The following is a 16,690-nucleotide window of genomic DNA, read 5'->3' on the forward strand; positions in this document are numbered from 1 at the left end:
CTTGCCGAGGGAGATTCTGCACTTGCTGCCTTGGGAGCCAGGGTCACATTGCAGAGCTCCCCCAGGGCGTCACCAGGCCGGCCTCCCGCGCCCTCGGCAATATAGCTGTGTTTTATCCTTCCCCTTCAGTAACAACCCGCCATTCCCCACCCAGCCCCAGCCACTGTGGGACCCGCTCCCTTCCCCAGGAGCAGTGTGAGCGCCAGCGCGGCTCCCTGATGAGACACTTCCCTGGTTTCGGGAGGGAGACGAGACGTCAAGGCCCATGACTCGGAGCCAGCTACAGATACCCATGGAAAGCTGATTTTCAGAGGGGTGTGATCAGCCCTTCCTGTGTATCTGACTTCTTCAAAGGGGTTTCATCAGGAGCAAAAAGTTGAAAAAGGGCCATTTAGAAGGGTGAATTTCTGACTCTGGGGTTGCCTTCTGTGTGCCCCAGTGGCCTAATGAATAAGGCACTGGCCTCCTAATCCAGGGATTGTGGGTTCAAGTCCCACCTGGGGTGACAGTTTTCTCTCACTGCCAAAGAGCTTACCACCTTCTGCTCTGTGAGCAGTTGGCAAGCATGCTCTCAAGTGGCTCTCTCCCTTGCTCCACAGAACCTGTTCAGGCCCCTGTGACGGCGCGTTGGGGGTTCCCCGTCTCCTGCACCCCGAAATGGCACAAACAGACTGCACCAGCCAGTGGAATTGAGGGTGGTTTATTGCTCCTCCAGCACAGCGCAGCACAGATGTAATCTGGTTACAGGAACTGGGCTAGGATGCCTCAGGCCCCCTTGAGATGGGGGAGACTGGGCCCCTAAACTCCAGCCCCTTCCCCTAGGCTCTCATCCATGCCCTCCGACAGCCAGCAACCAACCCACTAACTTCCAGCCCTGCCCCCCAGCCAAGGCAGCATTCCACCTTCCTTTGTTCCTCTCCATGGGGGGTGTCTGGCCACTGGTTTGCATAGTGACTCATCCTGTTTTGCTGGGTCGTGGTACCCACGGCAGCCAGTGGGGGTTCCCCCAGAGCCAGCAGCATAGAAACCAGCCAGGTACCCCACTACGTCACAGTTCTCCCCCCTCCGAGAGCGAACTGAGCAGGGTCACTCCGCTCGTGACCTGGGGAAGTTCGGGTCCTCTGCGTGGGAACCCGCCCCGGGGACATGGGTGCTCCCCTTGACTCGGGCCGGCCGTGGCGAGGCCCCACATGAATTGGCTTCCCTCTGTCCACTCGCCGCCCCGCTCCAGGGCGACTGGCGCAGGCCTGTCCTCGGGGGTCACACCCACCCTTCCGCTGGCCTTGATCTCTGGCCGGGGTTTCTCGGGCCGGGGCCATGAGCCCAGCGAGCCTTCTCTGGACAGCCAGGGCGGCTTCCACCCCCGATGCTCCATCCAGGGAGGACTTCCCCTCCCATAACTCTCTCAGCAAGCCCAGAGGGTCCTCTATCTGGGGTAGAGACCCCCAAGCCGCTTTCCTCCTGTCTTGGGCCTTCCCGCCCCTCTGGCAGGAGTCACAGGACCGGCAGTACCGCTGCACGGCTGTAAAGATTCCCGGCCAATAGAAGTGCTGGAGCAGCCTCAGCCGGGTGCTCCGGATCCCCCGGTGGCCCCCAACGGGGGAATCGTGGGCCAAATACAGCAGCTTGAGGCGATACTTTCGGGGGACGACCAGCTGCCGCTCTACCCTCCATGCCCTCGCCTTCCTGGGGGGGAGCCACTCACGGAACAGGAGCCCACGCTCCCGCAGGAATCTCTCCTGGCCACCTCTCCCCCGGGGCTGAGCTGCACGGAGGCCAGCCTGGTCCCTCAGCCTCTGCAAGGAGGGGTCCGCCTGCACCTCAGCCTGGAATTCAGCTGCTGAGGCAGGGATCGGGACCTGTCCCCCACCTCTGCCTAGGTTCGGAGTCCCAGCCTGGCTGGACCCCGTGTCCACTGGGATGGGACCCTGAGGATGCTGCCAGGAGTCCTTCCCTGGACCCACGTTGTCAGCCCCCCGCTGGCTCTGGCTCCGGGTAGTGACTAGAGCCCGCTGGGATTCATGGGGCCACTCCTCTAGGTCGTTCCCCATCAGCACCTCGGTGGGCAAGTGCGGGTGCACCCCCACTTCCTTGAGGCCCTCCTTGGCCCCCCATTTCAGATGCACCCTGGCTACAGGCACCTTAAACGGGGACCCGTCTATGCCCTTCAGGGTCAGCTGCGCGTGGGGTAGTATCCGCTCCGGGGCCACTATGTCGGATCGGGCCAGAGTCACCTCTGCCCCCGTGTCCCAGAAGCCCGTCACCTTCCTACCATCCACCTCCAGGGGTATGAGGCACTCGCTCCGCAGGGGCCGTCCTGCCCCCACCCGGTACACGGAGAAATCCGCCTCCTGAGAATCAGACCTCCCAGGGGAGGTGCACTGAGCATCCTTCCCCTCTCTCTGAGCTGAGGTTTGCCTGCCAGCCCCTGCCTCTGGGGCAGCCTGCCCTTCCTCCCGCCCCAGCCAGTTAACCCTGGAAAGTCCCCGGTCCTGGGACCTGGTGCACTGAGCCCTCTTGTGGCCTTTTTGCCCACAGCGCTGGCAAGTTAGGCTTTGGGCTGTCTCTGTCCAGGCCCTGGCTGGTTCTCTGGGGCGCAGACGACCTGTTCCTTGGTCTCGCCCCGTAGTTGACTCCCTCCGTCGCTCAGCCGAGATCCGGTCTCTGCGCGGTTCCCTTTCTCTCTGGGACTCCCGTTCACACCCGGACCGGCTCTCCGTGAACTCATCCGCCAGTCTCCCGGCCTCCTGGGGGTTCTCTGGTCTCCGGTCCTTGAGCCACAGCCTCAGTTTGGGTGGGCACGCTGCATAGAACTGCTCCATCATGACCAGCTTGAGCAGCTCCTCTGCGGTCTGGGCTCCGACTCCAGACACCCACTTGCGGCAGTATTGCGCCAGGCGGGAGACCAGATCCACATAGGTCTCCCGTGGCCCTTTCTGTACCCCCCGGAACTTCTTCCTGTACATCTCGGGGGTCAGCCCGAACTTGTGCAGCAGGGCCTCCTGGGGGAAGCTGTCTCATCTCTCCTGTGGGTTCCAGCGCTCCTCCCCCTCTCTGAGCCTGACACACTCTCAGGGGGGGTCTGGCTGCTTCCCCTGGGGACAAGATCCTGGCCCTGTGGCTGGTCGTTCTCTTCTAGCTGAGCAATCAGCTGGGCCTTGGTTGCTTTCTGCACAGGCAAGCCCCTCTCTCTGCACAGCCCCACCAGCTCTGCCTTCAAGAGTCGGGCGTAGGCCATCTGCCCGCTGGGCCCCTCGGTGCAGACTCACCAGTCTAGTGCTGCAGCGCCCCACGATTCCCAGGAACCGCTTCGCTCTGTCTCCAGCACGCCTGGCTCCAGGGCTCTTGCTTCTACTGCGCCTTGTCGCTTGCCGCTGGAAGCTCCATCCACGGGGTGCAGTGCATCCCACTTCTGACACCAGTGTGACGGCGCGTTGGGGGTTCCCCGTCTCCTGCACCCCGAAATGGCACAAACAGACTGCACCAGCCAGTGGAATTGAGGGTGGTTTATTGCTCCTCCAGCACAGCGCAGCACAGATGTAATCTGGTTACAGGAACTGGGCTAGGATGCCTCAGGCCCCCTTGAGATGGGGGAGACTGGGCCCCTAAACTCCAGCCCCTTCCCCTAGGCTCTCATCCATGCCCTCCGACAGCCAGCAACCAACCCACTAACTTCCAGCCCTGCCCCCCAGCCAAGGCAGCATTCCACCTTCCTTTGTTCCTCTCCATGGGGGGTGTCTGGCCACTGGTTTGCATAGTGACTCATCCTGTTTTGCTGGGTCGTGGTACCCACGGCAGCCAGTGGGGGTTCCCCCAGAGCCAGCAGCATAGAAACCAGCCAGGTACCCCACTACGTCACAGCCCCTCACTAGCCAATGCTGGTGTGAGTGCTAAAAGCCCAGGTATCCAAAGTCAGAATGAAGGGGAACATTTTGCTCCAGAAGGCCCAGGAGTGACAGACAGAGGGAGGTGGCTGTAGCAGAGCAGGGTCTGTCTGGAGACAAAGAGGAGCCTAAGGATGAGAAGGCCCATGAGAGGCAGGGATTCCAGAGCAGGGTGGGCAGGGAGCTAGTTATTTGGTCTGGCAAACTGACAGAAAATCCCCGGGCCCTGAGCATGGTGTGGGCGAAGCCCATGGGACAGTTTGCCTGGTGGGGTTTGGAGACGTGGATCTTACACCTTGTAGATTTCACCTTTGCAACATCCTCTGGCAAGGAGTTCCACTGAGCACAAAAATGCTTCCTTTTTAACTTGGTTACTTACCAGTTTCATTCTGTCACCCTGGTTCTTAAGTAGGCAAAAAAATAATTTCTTATTTGCTTTCTGCACCCCTGTCATCATCACATAAACCCCTGTCCCGTCGCCCCTTGCTTGTCCCTTTCCCAAGCTGAGAAGAAGAAGTTCCATGAACTCCTGGGAGCTGCTTTCCAAGGAAGAGGCATTTCCAGCAGAGAAGATGGCCAAGCCCAATCCCCCTACACAAAGCCCCAGGAAATACCAGTGGAGCTTGGGAAAGCTCCCTCTCGGGCAGCGCTACGGAATGGATCCGGCTGGCCATCGGGCTGACTAACCCATCAACAGACGAGTCCCAGTGAGACTTCTCAGCCCAACCGCAGAGACTGTGGAGTCTCCCGCTCCCAGCCCAGTGGCAGAGGGGCAGCGCTCTGAGGAGGCAGGTCCTGAGGCGGAGGAGACCTTTGAAGGGAACGGAGACAAGGGAGACGTGAGGTGAGAGGAAGGGGAACAAGTTGCATCTTCTCAAGTGAGAAGTGGTGGGAAACTGCCGGTTCCGGTGCAGACTCTTGCATTGTTGTTGTGGAATAACGGCCATTGTTCCAAAAGAACTTTTGTGTGTGGACAAAACCTTCGCAGCCCAAGAAATGTGATTGGCAGCTCCTCCCCACAATCGTTTTGTCAATTGAAGTGCAGGGCTCTGAAGACATGGACCCAAGGTAACCACCTTGGTTGCCTTCTGCTAAGGCCACGCTGGAGGGAAAAGAACCACTCCTTCAAGCTAGAGTTGACCCAGCAACCTAAAGATCACTTGCCAAACACACACTACAGTCCTCTGCTTTGCCAGCTGAGCTATCAAAAGGTGCCTGCAAAACCTTACTTTGTCCAGGGCAACTTCTCCCCCAAGTAGATGACATTGCTGATCTGGGAGGGGCAGAAAGTTGGGTTCTTCTCATGTGTCTTCTTTGTTGCAGAGTCTCTAGGGGTGCGGCACCGAAACTTTTTGTGCTGGCCGTAATGTTTTCCTTTATTTAAAATGAAGTTTGATCAACTAACATGAGACAGTTCAAACGCTTAATCTGTTTATTTCAATGAAACTTTTCTCCCCAGCTGCAGCCCTAGCAAAATGGCTGGGGTGTGATTATGTCATTAGTGGCGAGTGTCCATTAGTAACCAAGAGTCCATGGAAAGGTTTGGGGAGGGCGGGGGCTCAGCAAAGGGGTGGGGTCTTGGGGAAGGGACGGGATAGATCCTGGCTTGCCCTGACATTTAAAAGGTGACCTTGGGGGCATGTGGCCCCCTGAGCAGCCTCTGATGTTCCCTGTGTGAGCCCCAGAACCAGCCCTGAGTGACGGGGGCAGAGGGGGAGCAGCTCACACATGCCAAGGGGCTGGCCAGGGGCAGGACATGAGCCCTGGGAGGCAGCAGTGACATCACAAGGAACTTTTTCAGCACCTCAGCTCATTGGCTGGGAGGCAGCGACCTTACAGAGGGTCCATGGCAACAGCCAGGTGGGACAGGCTGCAGGGCTGGGGCATCTCAGAGACCCCCATGGCCTGGCTGCCTGGAATCTCCTTTGTGAGGTTTCCCCTTGAGGGCAGAAGGGCTTGAGGGTCCCAGCTGGGAGTGTCTCTGTGGAGATTTCCCCTTTCCCCAGGCTGCACTGGGAGGGGCTGGCACTGAACTGAAGAGAAATCTGGGAGAGGCAAGAGGATGGGCTGCTAATACCCGATGAGAATGGGATTTGAACCGATGCGTGCAGAGCACAATGGATTAGCAGTCCATCACCTTAACCACTCGGCCATCTCACCTGAGCTGGGGAGGTTTGTTTCAAACTACCCAAAGCCAGCACTGCCAGGAACCTTTGTGCCACTCGCAGGCTGGCCAGGGACACCCAGGGCTGGAAGGTTTTGGCTTTTCACAATGTTCCCTGGGCTGTTGTACAAAGCTCAGTGCTGGTAACAAACCCAAACACCCCTTGGCTACATCTACCCTGCAGGCTTCTTACACAAGAACTGTTTTGTGCAGGAGTTCTTGCGCAAAACATCTTGTGCAAGAGCACGTGCACACTGCCATGTGCTTTTGGGCAAGAATGTCTGTGGCTGTGTGCACACTCTCTTGTGCAAGAAAGCTCTGATGGCCATTTTAGCCATAGGGGTTTCTTGCATGAAAAAAACCCTGTTGCCCATTCATACTACCTTCTTGTGCAAGAGCTCTTGCACAAAAGGGTTTATTCCTCATGGGGAGAGGGTGAGATGCCTCCTATGCCCACTCCCTCCAAGAGTGGGAGGTGAGCTCTGAAAATCACACCTGAGCTCTTATCTGCCCTGAGCAAGGGCAGCAACTGGGAGTGAGGTACAGAGAAAGTTTGGGCATGTGAATGGGACACGTAAATTGCTGGACTTACATTGCTGGCAAAGGACATTGCTCAAGCCACTTCAGCCGAGACTTATTTGTGAGTTGGTTCTGAACCCTGCTTGTGGTATTTTCCCAGGCGAATGCCACGTTACTTCTCACCCTCTTTCATTAAAAGTTTCTTTTCTACATTCAGACTCTGTGCTGGCAAGTGGGGAAGCATCACCTCCCCGAGGTACTCGGACGGGGGGGTGGATTTCCCAGGCTGCTGGGTGGGGGCTCAAGCCACTTTTGTGTGAGATGAATGAAGAGAAACCCCTAGACATCGAACCCAGCCCTGGCTGCTGCCAGCACTACCTGGCAGAAGAGTTACACTAGCAGGGGGACTGACCAAAGCAAAGGCCTCGCTATGAGCAGGCTTAGAACTTCTTTAGGGAAACCCTATTGGATTTCTAGTCCAACACTTTGACCACTTGGCCACCACAGACGTGAAGACAGCAAAGTCCCAGGGCCAGGGGAACTGGCAGATAATCCCAATGCCCAGGCCTGATGTCACCTGCCACACAAAATTCACACAGCAAACCGGGCTCGTAGAACAGGGGAAGTTTGGGGGCTCGTTGCTGGGCCGTGGGGTGAAGCATCAAACCAGCCCCCTCCTGTGGGGCCTGTGAGTGTTGCTGAATGTGTGCCCCTGGAAACGGGAAACAAAAAGTCTGGGAGCCACACGGAGACCCTGCTGGGCTGAAGTCCCAACGACTCCACTTTGTCTTTGCCTGTGGGCTTGTCTGTCTGCAGCCTGGAAACCTCCTGGCTCCTCAGACCACTGGTCTGGATGGAGCGTTACAGAAGTCGGAATAATGGAATCGCTGTGTTGACGCTCCCTTTGTTACTGCAGTATAATGGCCGTTATTCCCAAGGAACGCTGCTGTGTAGATGCAGCCTGAGAGAAATGCTGAGCAAGGGATCCTGCAATGCCAGGGGAGTCATTGAAATGAGGTCACTTCTCTAGATATAAAAAGGAAGACATGTCAGGAGTGGGATTTGAACCCACGCCTCCATTCAGAGACCAGAACACCCAACTGAGAGAAAGACAGAACCTTGAGTCTGGCGCCTTAGACCACTCGGCCATCCTGACAACTATGCCAAAATATTCAACCACAGTTTTCTTACATGTGTGAGTTGCTCGGGAGGCAAAGGGAGCACCTCTCTTTCCCCACCTAACAGCCGCTCTACAGCCCAGCTGGGTTTATCCCCACTCACCCTCATCTACCGTTGTGAGGTGTTTTACAGGGAGCTGACAGGAAACCGAAGAGGGGAAACTGCTGGCCGGCAGAACTGAGGCCTGGGATTGCCCTGTGCCAGGGAGTCTGTGTCAGTGCCCTTGGGGATCCTGAGCAGGGTTGGTACTTGGGGTGGGGCCGGGGGCTGTTCTGAAAGGCTGCTGGCGCCGTTAGACCATTTTGTCCTTCCCTGTCTCACCCCAGCGCTGAGCAACACTCAGTGTCGGTCTGAGCATCCGTCCTGCTCTGGGACGTGTCTCTGTGGCAGGAACCTGCCCAGGCGGCTCTCACAGTGAGGCCCCTCCCTGGCAGCACCGAGCAGTGAGAGCTGAGTGAAGGGGGAGGCAGGGCCAGGGGGAGAAGGCTCCATGACTGTGTCAGAGGGAGGCTCTGCCCTGGCCAGTGGGGAATCGTTGCCTCTCCGAGGGGCCCAGGCCTGGTGGGTCATTTCCCCAGGTTACTGAGTGGGGGCTGGAGCCAGTTCTGGGTTGTCTCCTTCAACAACCAAACTGAACCCATGGATCTTGTGCCGACCTGACACTGCGCTGGGCTAGTGCTGTGTGCGCCACGGAGCTTCCTGAAGGGCTGCCCACATGGGAGAGGGGAGGGGCAGTTTGAGTCACCCAGCTCTGCCCCTTCTGAAGGGCTTGTGAAAATGGCAGGTGCTGTTTTGGCAGTGAGGGAGAGGTGGGAAAGGGGCCCTGAGTGAACCTCTTGGGTCACAGCTGCTGTAACAATGAGGTAAGATGAGTGACTTGGCACATGTCAAGTGAAAACTGAGGCTGGTTTCCCTGACTGGGAATTGAACACAGGCCTCAGCAGTGAAAGTGCTGAATCCTAACCACTAGACCATCAGGGACACATGAATGAGGTTTTTTCCTTACCTACACTAGCCTTTCACAGGCCACTTTCTGTCCCCTTCAGGACACGGGTCCATTTTCCATTGCCCAGAGGGGACAAGAACAGAAACCAAACAGAACATCAAAGCAGCCAGACTGGGCTATGCCAGTTGCCCAACTAGCCCAGGATCCTGTCTCACAACAGCAGCCAATTTCATTGTCCTGAGGGAATCCTCAGGACAGACACTTGTTAAGTGATCCCTCCCGTCACCCATTCCCAGCTCCTGGAATACACTAACTAGGGACACCTGCCCTGTCCATCCTGGTTAAATGCCATTCATTGTGGCCACCAGGGCTTCGAAAGTTGAGTAACTCTGTTTTAAGGGTTCTTATTAATGTCAAGAACCTCAAACAATGTAAAGCCAGAGTGTGATGGAACTGGAAAGGAAAATATTTCCACTAGAAGGAAATTTTCCAAGGGGGCATGTGAATTTGAACCAAGGACCACTTGATCTGCAGTCAAACACTCTACCACTGAGCTACACCCCCACAGAAATTGGCATCTGCAGCCAATGTTGGGAACTGGACGAGGAACAAGAGACAAGAGGCTTTTGTGTAACTCACATCCCAGGTGCCACCCTTGGGCTTGGTCTCCACACTGAGCAGGCGGGTGGCAGGGGTCTGATGCTGTCACAGCTGCAAGGCAAGTCACCCACCTGGCCCCTCAGCTCCATGTGGGCAGCAGCCAGACCGTGTGAGTGGAACAGAGGGTCGTGGGGGGCGGGGATTTGTATATTTTAGGAAGGGTCCTGAGTCCGGGCTCCCAGCCACGCACCTTGGCAGAAAGACCAGCGGCCCCTGCACAAAGCGCATTGTGGGAATAAGAGTTGGGGCAGCAGGAAAGGGGCCGGCCCCTCAGCACCAGCGAGCCGGTGGGAGAAGATGGGAGTGAATCCTGCTACCTCTCATGCGCAAAGGCAGCACTTTTCCAATGCAGCTAATTCTGCCCCACCTGCAACCTGCCTCCAGTGCTTCTGCCACTGTCTGGCCCAGGAGGGTTGGTGTCCAGCAGCTCTCTGCCCCAACGTGGCTGGCTTTTGGGGAGAGCAAGTAGGAAGTGGGGGCCGGGGCTGGGGAGGGGGATACTGGAGCCACTTAGCCCCCTGTCTGGCAAAAAGAAAAATTGGAAATTTCTCCCCTCATTGGAGAATGTGGGCATCGATCCCACTACCTCTCACATGCGAAGCAAGCGCTCTACCACTTGAGCTAATTCCCCTGCTGCATGTACAAGGGTCTTCTTGGAAGCTCTTCCCTTCTCCACAGAGACGTCGGCCTTCTAGGTCAGTTAGTCGTGGGAAAGGAGAAGGCTCCAAAAAGGCCTCAAGGGCAGATCTCAAGGAGACTCCCTGCAGCAAAGCCATGGGGGGGGGGGGGGGGGGGGGGGGGGGGGGGGGGGGGGGGGGGGGGGGGGGGGGGGGGGGGGGGGGGGGGGGGGGGGGGGGGCTCTGAGATGGCCCCTGCCCTGCAGCCTGTCCCACCTGGCCATTGTCATGGACTCTCTGTGAGGTCATCACCTCCCAACCTCCATTAGCCAATAAGCTGAGGGGCTGCAAAAGGCCTTTGTGATGTCACTGCCACACCCACCCCTGCCCTCCAGGGCTAATGTCCTGCCCCAAGCAGCCCCTTTGCATGGCTGAGCTGCTCCCAGGGGTGAAAGTGACACATTTCTCACAGGGCCTGTTCTATTGGGCACCACCCCTTGGGCTGGGCAGGAGGGAGGGGGAGGCTCAAGGCAGGAAGTTGGGGGAGGGGTTGTGATAGGACAGTACCTGTAAGAAATTAAAATGTGGGTGACTCAAGGCAGGGATTTGGGGAGTGTGTGAGAGTGGGGGCTCAGGGCAGGGGTGAGGATGTGGGAGGGTAGAGAAGTCAGGGCACAGGATCTGGGATATGGGGGAGGCTTGGGGCTGGGACTGTGTGTGTGTGTCGAGGGGATCCCTCTGGTCTGTGCTCCCTGAGGCCCTTTAACACACATGGACTGACCTGGGCGCAGGCCAATGAGGGGGGTTTCAGTGAAGCTACATGTAAATGGATCCCTCTAGCAATCCCTGCCAGCCACACGCACAGGGGGAGGGGACTTTAGCCAAGGAAGCAGAAGTAGCCACTCTGAGGGAGGTTTAGAAGCAAAGATGGGCTGCTGTGAGGGTGGATGAGGGGATGTCACAGGGCACGAGCATGATAAGGGGAGCCCCAGAGAGGGCCCTGCTGCACCGAGAGACATGGCAAAGCCTGGGATTGAACCAGGGACCTTTAAATGTTTCATCTAAGGCTCCGCACACTGAGCTGCCAACAAACCCATCTGGCTCATTATTAACTGTCCAGGATGTTTGGCAGCCGTGTCACAGCCTGAGTGTTGCTCAGCACTAGTAGGAGACAGGGAGGGACAAAATGGTCCTTTCAGAACAACCCCCAGCCCTAACCCCAAGGACCAGCCCTTCCCTCCACCCTTACTGGGGTCTGCTGGGAATTGCCGGGATGCCAGCCCACCCCAGTGTCAGCCTAAGGTTTGACTGGTCTGTAAAAGCTGCATCCTGGAAATGAGGAAGCAGCTAAAGTGACTCTGGTGGGACTTGAACCCACAGCCTTTGAATGTCTAGCTGGACTCACGTTGACCACTACAGCTTAGAAGTCCAACACGCTTTCCATTGCACCACAGAGCCTGATGGGCTGGTGACTTTGATATCTCCACTCTCTGCTTTGCAACATGGCAATTGCTGGGGGTGTGTGTCTCTTTTGGGAGAGAAGGAAGGAAGATGGAGGGGGCCACTGAAATTAAAGGATAGAGCTGTAATTGGAGAATGTGGGCATCGATCCCACTGCCTCTCGCATGCGAAGCGAGCGCTCTACCACTTGAGCTAATTCCCCTGCCTGCGAAAGGCTTTACTGCCTCACCCACCTTGTTCCAGAGCCCACAACATCCCTGCGAGTGCTACTTGTGAGACTCACACCTGTGGGTCGGCTAGCTCGGAGGTTTAGAGGACGTGGTGCTCATATCACACTGACGCGTCTTAAGAGCAAGCCCCTTATTTCAAGCTATAACAGGCTCGCTATTCCGACGTCCCTGCATGCGGATTTATTTCGAAGTGCTGTGTAGCCAGCCCCAAATTACAAAATAAGCTATTTCAAAATACAGACAGTCCCCGAGTTACGCGGATCCAACTTATGTCGGATCCGCAGTTACGAACGGGGCCCTTCCTCTCCCTGGTCTCCAGCAGACCAGGGAGAGGAAGCAAAGCGGCGGAACACGCGGCCAGCTGACAGCCCAGCAGATGCAGAGCAGAGCAGAGCAGATGCGTCTGGGCTGTCTGCTGGCCGCGTGTTCCGCGGCTTTGCTCTGCTCTGCTCTGCTCTGCTCCCCCTCTCCCCGGTCTGCAGACCAGGGGGATGGGGAGCCAAGCAGAGCAAAGCCGCGGAGCCCAAGGGCAGCAGGATAGCCAGAGCGCATCTGGGCTGTCCCGCTGCCCCCGTGCTCCGCGGCTTTGCTCCGGACGCCTGTGGTACAGCAGCTGGGGCGCTGCCGGTTGGTCCCGTAGCGCCGCTCTGGGTGCCACTGGACCAACCCAGCAGCACCCCAGCTGCTCTGCCCCAGGTGTCCCCAAGTCAGCAGCTGCTGAAAATGACCAGTGGCTGACTACAGGAAGCCCCTGCCCCGGGCTTCCTAGAATCAGCCGCTGATCAGTTTCAGCAGCAGCTGACTTGGGGATGCCTGGGGTTCTTACGTTGAATCTGTATGTAAGTCAGAACTGGCATCCAGATTCAGCCACTGTTGAAACTGATCAGTTTCAGCAGCAGCTGAATCTGGACGCCAGTTCTGACTTACATACAGATTCAACTTAAGAACAAACCTACAGTCCCTATCTTGTACGTAACCCGGGGACTGCCTGTAGGCGCATTGATTATTTTGAACTATGGGATGCACCCCTAGTGAGTTAGAGCTGAACTCTGCCTCCAGCTCCCTGCTCCACCCACCCACTTACCTACTGAATCCCTCGCTGCCATGGGGCTGTTTGCACTGGCCTCTTCTCTCTGTAGCCAGGCTTCAGCCAGGATTGAGACTCAGGCAGGAGAATGTGACCCGGCTCCCTGCACCTGGGCCCTGCATTTCTCATCCCTTCAGAGACACTTGCTAGTGGAGGAATAAATCACAGTCACATGAGTGTAGATTATGAAACTTTGTAGCTGTTGTTGCCTTGGAAACTCCCCACAGACCTTCCCCTGGGGTCCCGGGCAGCCCACTCACATTGCCCAGCTCACTTCGAGGTGAGGGTGCTGTGCAGACGTGCCCGTCCTGTTGAGGGCCAGCCTGCTGGGGGGAGGCTCTGGCCACTTCATTTCCTCGTGTCTCTCAGGCTGTGTTTACACTGCAGGGCTACGTCTACACTGCAGGCTTTTTGTGTAAGAGCAACTGCTCTTGTGTAAAATCTTGCAGAGCGTCTACACTGAAGGCACATTTTTGCGCAAGTAAATTTATAGTGCAGCATCAGACAACAGGGCTTCTTGCACAGAAGTTATTGCTCTCCCCACGAGGAATAAGCCCTCTTGTGCAAGAACTCGTCCACAAGGAGGCAGTGTGGACGGGCAACAGGGGTTTCTTGCTCAAGAAAGCCAAATAACCTCAGTGAGCTGAGGTTCTGCAAAAGTTCCTTGTGATGTCACTGCTGCCTTGTAGGCTCATGTCCTGCCCCTGGCCAGCCCCTTGGCATGTGTGAGCTGCTCCCCCTGCCCCTGTCACTCAGGGCTGGTTCTGGGGTTCAAGCAGGGAACATCAGAGGCTGCTCAGGGGGCCACATTGCTATGCCAGGGACCCTCCTGTGGGGCTGTGAGTGTTGCTGTCCCTGCTGTACAGACACGGCCATAGAGCCTCAGGAGGCTGCAGTGGTGAGAGACACTTCCCTGGTTTCGGGAGCTAGACGAGATTTCAAGTCCCATGACTTGGAGCCAGCTACTGATACCCATGGAAAGCTGATTTTCAGAGGGGTGTGATCAGCCCTTCCTGTGTATCTGGCTTCTTCAAAGGGGCTTAATCAGGAGCTAAAAGTTGAAGAAGGGACAGTTAGAAGGTGAATTTCTGTCTCTGGCACTGTCCCACCTGACAAAGAATTTACATTCCTCTGCTTTCTGAGACAGTTGGCAAGGATGCTCCACAGTGGCTGTCTCTCTCTCTCCCTCTCTGCAGAAGCTGTTCAGACCCCTCACTAGCCAATGCTGGTGTCAGGTGCAGCTCTGAGTGCTAAAATCCCAGGTGTGCAAAGTCAGAATGAAGGGATGCATTTTGCTCTAGAAGTGACAGCCGGAGGGAGGTGGCTGGAGCAGAGCAGGGTCTGTCTGGAGACAAAGCGGAGCCTGAGGATGAGAAGGCCCATGAGAGGCAGAGACTCCAGAGCGGGGGGGGGGGCTAGTTATTTGGTCTGGCAAACTGGCATGGCCCAGACTGGCTGCTTTGATGTTCTATTTGGCTGTTCTTGTCCCCTCTGGGCAAGGGAGAATGGACCCCCCCCCCCCATCCTGAAGTGGACATTAAATGGCCTGTGAAAGGCTAGTGTAGGTGAGCAAGGAGACATGTTTTATGTGTCCCTGATGGTCTAGTGGTTAGGCTCCAGCACTTTCATTGCTGTTGCCTGGGTTCAATTCCCAGTCAGGGAAGCCCCTGGCAACTTTTACCAAACAACTCCATAGTCAACTTTCATGGCCTTAGTCAACTTTATTGCCACATGTTACAGCAGCTGTGACCCAAGAGGTTAACTCAGGGCCCCTTTCCCACCTCTCCCTCACTGCTAAAAAAAGGGTCTAATGGTGCCAGCAGCCTTTCAGAACATCCCCCAGCCCTTCCCTCCCCCTTGGCTGGGCACTGTCTGGACTCAGGCCTCCCCAGTGCCAGCCTAAGGGCTCTGGAGAGGACAGGGCAGCTCCAGGGGCAGAGTCCTTTTTTCTGCAGTAGTTTAAACCCAGCCCCTTGGTTCCAACTAACTTTACTCCTCATTTTTTGCCCTCTGTGTCTCCCCCTCCCTCCCTCCCCCCCGCCCCCCCCCCCCGGTAATACAATCAGGACTTTTCCCTGTTGAAAGAACAAACTCTCTGGTTTTTATGTGGGGAATGTAGAACCAGGGAGGGGCTTGGGAAAGACCCTGGGAAGGGGAGGAGGCTGGGAGGAAGGGCTAAGGCTGGCACCTTCCTCTGGTGGTCCCACTGCCTCATGTCAGGGGCCTCAGCAGCGCTGGGGGGTGGCTCCAGGGGGAGAAGCTGGTTCAGGGGAACTTGAGCTGCTGGGCCACTGAAGAAGGCCACCAGCAACAGCCTCTGTGCAGGGCTCACACGCTCCAGGCCTCCCGGTCATATTGAGTCTCCCCGTGTGGCTTGGGCTCCAGAGCCTGCCCCCCAGCTGGTGCCTTGAGGTAGCCACTGCAGCAGCAGGAATTTGGGCATCAGGTCCCCTGCTTTTGGGGACAGGAAGCCAGGCCAAGGCCCTTTTATCCACTGGGGCTGTGCAGGCTGGAGCCTCCCCCTACCAGATCTCTGCCCTGCTTCCTGCAAAGCTCACATTTTTGCTTCGTTTTGCTTTCCTGTCCATAGCAGGCAGCTAAAGGAAGGGAAGTCACCAAACCAAACACCACTCTGGTCAGCATGGGGCTTGAACCCATCACCTTGGCGTTATTAGCACCACGCGCTAACCAACTGAGCTAGCCGGCCTACGAAAGTGAAGTTCCGCAGTTCACCAGTGGCCCTTTCAAGAAAGGCGTCTCAGGAAGCTGCAGTGATGTCTCTGCAGCTGCCAATGGCTCTTCTCTGACAGGGCCACTAGCGACTCACTGTGACGTGGGCTGGCTAGTCCAGCTGGTTTGAGGGTTGGCCAAGGTGGCTGGCGGCCGGCAGACCCAGGGCAAAGAGGCAGCCGGAATCTCTTGCTGCCAGCACCTTGCCTCCCAGCTTCTTCCCTGCCAGCAGCAGCCGCAGCCCCTTTCGGCCACTGGGTCAGCCCGGAAAGGGAGGCAGGAATGGGGCCTCAGTTTGCAGGTTTCCGAGTCCTGAGCACTGCCCATGACACCAACCACCCCTCAATCAACTGGGCCAAACTGGTGCCCAGTTCATGCCCACTGGGACCTGCTTTACTTGGTTTCTGTCCACCCAGAGCCCCCTTCTTCTCCTGGGCTGTGAGGAGCATCACTGGGATACTCTCATATCCCAGCACAGGGCCATCTCTCCAGTGACAGGAGACAGGGCTGGGCTTCTGACCTGCTCCACTGACACCTCCCGTCAGTCTGCTCCATCACTCAGGGCATGCCAGGGAGCTGAGTGATTGCGCCATCCTCAGCCAGCCAATCAGCTTTGTGAGGAGTTCATGGAGGCAGGGCAAAGCGATCTCTTGTTAGGCCAGCAAGGAAGCAGCCAAGGCCCCATCCCCAGGGAGCCGGCTGGTGACCATGTGCAGGGAGCCGGCTGTGGAGGGAGCCGCTGCCTCTCCCCTGTGTAGCAGGCACTTTCCCAGTGGGGCAACTCTGCTCCCTGGGGCCTGTCTCCATCGCTTCTGTCACCGCCAGGTAATGAGAGTGCGAGTGGACTTCCCAACGGTGAGAGACAGGGGGCTGGCGGCTCAGGGAGGGGCGGTCCCAGGAGGCAGAGGGCACCTGTGACTCTCAGTTGGCAGCTGACACTCTGCTCCTTGCTTCCCTCCAGCTGCTTCACCTCTAAGGGCTTCTTTCTCCTTCCCTGTCCATAGCAGGCAGCTACACAAAGGCAAGTCACCAAACCAGACACCCCTGTGGCCAGCATGGGGCTTGCACCCACGACCTGGGCGTTATCAGCATCAAGCTCTAAACAGCTGAGCCAGCAGCCCACGAGGGGCCCTTTGGGAAAGACCCCACAGGCAGCCACGAGCTCGTCTCTGATGGGGCCACGGGCGACTCACTGAGATGTGGGCTGGCTAGT

The 16,690-nt window shown here is 57.2% G+C and overlaps 7 non-coding genes across 7 annotated transcripts; 2 read left to right on the plus strand and 5 right to left on the minus strand.

Annotated features, from left to right (window-relative positions):
- Positions 1-432: 432 nt before the first annotated feature.
- On the plus strand, positions 433-505 carry TRNAR-CCU (transfer RNA arginine (anticodon CCU)). The gene has a single exon. It is a non-coding gene; the product is annotated as a tRNA-Arg (tRNA).
- Positions 506-5,962: 5,457 nt separating this feature from the next.
- On the minus strand, positions 5,963-6,044 carry TRNAS-GCU (transfer RNA serine (anticodon GCU)). The gene has a single exon. It is a non-coding gene; the product is annotated as a tRNA-Ser (tRNA).
- A 1,570-nt stretch (positions 6,045-7,614) lies between these two features.
- On the minus strand, positions 7,615-7,723 carry TRNAL-CAA (transfer RNA leucine (anticodon CAA)). Its single transcript has 2 exons — positions 7,686-7,723; positions 7,615-7,660 (listed from the first exon to the last, which is right to left on the minus strand). It is a non-coding gene; the product is annotated as a tRNA-Leu (tRNA).
- Positions 7,724-8,655: 932 nt separating this feature from the next.
- TRNAE-UUC (transfer RNA glutamic acid (anticodon UUC)) lies at positions 8,656-8,727 on the minus strand. The gene has a single exon. It is a non-coding gene; the product is annotated as a tRNA-Glu (tRNA).
- A 2,595-nt stretch (positions 8,728-11,322) lies between these two features.
- Positions 11,323-11,427, minus strand: TRNAR-UCU (transfer RNA arginine (anticodon UCU)). The gene is made up of 2 exons: positions 11,391-11,427; positions 11,323-11,358 (listed from the first exon to the last, which is right to left on the minus strand). It is a non-coding gene; the product is annotated as a tRNA-Arg (tRNA).
- Positions 11,428-11,559: 132 nt separating this feature from the next.
- TRNAA-AGC (transfer RNA alanine (anticodon AGC)) lies at positions 11,560-11,632 on the minus strand. The gene has a single exon. It is a non-coding gene; the product is annotated as a tRNA-Ala (tRNA).
- A 2,706-nt stretch (positions 11,633-14,338) lies between these two features.
- On the plus strand, positions 14,339-14,410 carry TRNAE-UUC (transfer RNA glutamic acid (anticodon UUC)). Its single transcript has one exon. It is a non-coding gene; the product is annotated as a tRNA-Glu (tRNA).
- Positions 14,411-16,690: the final 2,280 nt, after the last annotated feature.

The sequence above is a fragment of the Pelodiscus sinensis genome, chromosome 19, assembly GCF_052426305.1.
Source record: "Pelodiscus sinensis isolate ZL-2025 chromosome 19, ASM5242630v1, whole genome shotgun sequence".
Lineage (NCBI taxonomy): Eukaryota > Metazoa > Chordata > Testudines > Trionychidae > Pelodiscus > Pelodiscus sinensis.